Source organism: Prunus persica, chromosome G8, assembly GCF_000346465.2.
Source record: "Prunus persica cultivar Lovell chromosome G8, Prunus_persica_NCBIv2, whole genome shotgun sequence".
NCBI lineage: Eukaryota > Viridiplantae > Streptophyta > Magnoliopsida > Rosales > Rosaceae > Prunus > Prunus persica.
Window position 1 is genome coordinate 6692917 of NC_034016.1, and position 3042 is coordinate 6695958.

General features: G+C 45.6%; 1 pseudogene; it reads left to right on the forward strand.

Moving 5' to 3' along the window:
* LOC109946322 lies at positions 261–1701 on the forward strand (annotated as a pseudogene).

Consider the following 3042-nt stretch of genomic DNA (forward strand, 5'->3'; position numbering starts at 1 on the left):
ATTGGAGGGAGCCTATCATGACTTACTTGCAGTATCCCACTTTACCCTCTGAGAAAAGAGTCAGAATCATGGCTACAAACTATCTCATGTGGAATGAAGATTTGGTCCGAAAAAGTGAGGATGAGGTGCTATTAAGGTGCCTCGGAAAGACAGAATATATGAAAGTCATGGGAGAAACCCATGAAGGGGTCTGTGGGGCTCACCAAGGAGGAAGAAAGATGTGCTGGTTAATTAGAAGGTATGGCTACTTCTGGCCAACCATGTTGAAGGATTGCATCAACTATTCCAAGGGATGTGAAGCTTGTCAAAGACACGGCCCAATCCAGCGGGCTCCTTCAGTCCCCATGAATCCAGTAGTGAAACCATGGCCTTTTAGGGGATGGGCAATGGATCTCATTGGCAAAATCTATCCAGCCAGCAGCCAGCAGCATTGTTTTATCATTGTTGCTACAGACTATTTCACCAAATGGGTAGAAGCCAAGCCAATCAAAACCATAACTTCTCAAGAGATCATCACCTTTATAGAAGAACAGATCATACAGAGATTCGGCATTCCAGAATCGATCACAACTGATAGGGGTTCTTCTTTCATATCTAGGGATATGCTAGATATGGCAGAAACATTCAAGTTCAAGCTACTCCAATCCACCCCCTATTATGCTCAAGCTAATGGACAGGCAGAATCAAGTAACAAGGTGATTATCAATATCATCAGAAAGATGCTGGAGAGGAATCCGAAGCAGTGGCATGAGAAGTTGTCAGAAACTTTGTGGGCATACAGAACTTCAAAAAGAGAAGCAACTGGCATGACTCCCTATGCTCTGACCTACGGCCATGATGCAATTCTGCCCATGGAGATAGCAGTCCAGTCTCTTAGAATTGCTCACCAGTACGATCTCACAGGAGAAGATTACTCTCAAGCCATGCTACTTGAATTAGAAGAATTGGATGCAAGCAGGATTGACACCCTCAACAAACTCTTAGCAGGAAAATAGGTTGTGTCAAAGGCATACAACAAAAGAGTCAGAGATAAGAGTTTTGAAGAGGGGGAAATAGTCTGGAAGGCAATTCTGCCCCTTGGAGCGCACATAGCTGGATATGGAAAATGGTCACCTACGTGGGAAGGTCCTTTTGTGATTAACCAGATCCTCGGAATGGGGGCATATAGGTTGCAGGACAGAGATGGAGTTATTCACAACGCCCCAATCAATGGCAAATGGTTAAAGAAATTCTACCCAACCATGTGGGATTCACAAGCTGTACAGACAGATCCCGGGATAGAAGAGGAACAAGGCTAACTTCTTCTATTTTTTTGAATCCATTTTTGCTTTAAAGATTGTTTCGTTTCTGCTTTTACAGTATTGTTTTGTTTATTACGTCAAGGGTAAATAAAAATAGTGAAATGCTATTTAAAAGGAAGGTAGAACAAACTTTATTTAAAAATAGCCACCATAGCGGCAAAGGTGTCCAAGAAAATAAAATAAAATAAAATAAAGAAACAGAAATGAAAAACTAAAACCCTAATTTTCTAAGGGTTTCCTGCAGATTCGCCTTCTTGACAGAGAGTTCTTTCTGGAGCAGCACTCCTTGATGAATCGAGGCTTCTGCAATTTCCAAAGCTGGCCTGGAAGCTGCAACCATGCTCTGCACAAGAAAGGTGGCTTTGGTTTTGGAACTCAGTCCAGCCCCAAGCTTGTTCTGCACCTCCCTACATTCTGCCAGCTGTTTTTGGAGTTCTTCAATCCGCTTCTCCAACTTATCCGCGGTAGCCTTGGCCTCCTTATATCCAGCCACCATCTGGTCCAGTTCTGTTTTCTGCCTAGCAAAGTCAGCCAGATTGGCTTCATGTGTGGCCTTACAGAACTCAGAAGTTTTGAACGTAGGCCTAAGATCTTCATAGCGATCATGCAGATTAAGCACATCCCTGGCCAGGCTTAGGCCCATCTCAAGAATAGGCCTCGGAGCCATGTTCTGTCTATGCAGCAGGTCCAGGTCCTTCATCAGCTGATCTAGAGCCCCTGTATCTTCATCAAATTCCAGCTCAGTGGACCGCCAGATTTTTAACCTCTCCATGGCCTCCTGCACTGCTCTAGATTTTGCCTTGCTCGGAGGAGAGCTGAGTTTCTCCAGCCTCTCCAGTTGAGCATCCAGGTCCATGGCTTCAAATTCTTCCAGCTCTAGATCAGCAAAAGAAGTCGTGGCAGATGATCCTGGAAAGGAATGAATAGGCATCTGCAGAAGAGAACATAAGTTAAGACCAGGCAGAAAGTGGAAGATAAAGGAGGCTCAAAAGTTATGAAAACTTACAGCGACAATGGGAGGTTTCAGGGGGCTGGATACCGCAGCCAGAGCACCAGTAGCCTTAGGCACTTCCACCTAGAAAGACTACAACTGTTAGAACAGACAGAACAGCAGAAAAACATGAACAATCAAGGAGGAAAATTACCACAACCACAGGAGCAGCTGCAGTCGTTCCCACCTCAGCCTCCGGAACCACAACAGTTAATTCTGCCTGGTCCACAGGGTCTGATGCAGACCGTTCCTCCTGATCCTCAGCCGCTGGAACGGCAGTAGAATGCTCTGCCTCGGCATCCTCAAATAGGGCTAGTTCTGAGCTAGTCAGCTCAGCCCTTGGACCCCCTTGTTGCTTCTGCGCCAAGGCAATGCTCTCTGCAATCACCTCAGCAGGAATCTCCTCCTACAAAACGGGGGTCAGAACGAAAGAAACAGGGCAAGAAGGGAACTGATGCGAATCATAGAAATAAAACTTACCTCTTCTTCCACCACTGCCGTTTTGTTCTGAGGCGTTTCTTCCAGCTCCTCCAATTCTTTTTCCTGCTCCACCTCCTCAAAAGCCTCTCGCAGCTCTTCATCTGTCCCAGAGGTAGTGGTGGGGACTGCTGCCGTTTCTTCCGCAGCGACATACTCCTCCTCACTCTTCTTTCTAAGTTTTTTCAACTTGGTAGGAGGAGGGGAAGGACTTCCAGCTGCACAGAAAAGCAGTATTAGGGAAAAGAAGGCAAGACAGAATAAAAAATGGTT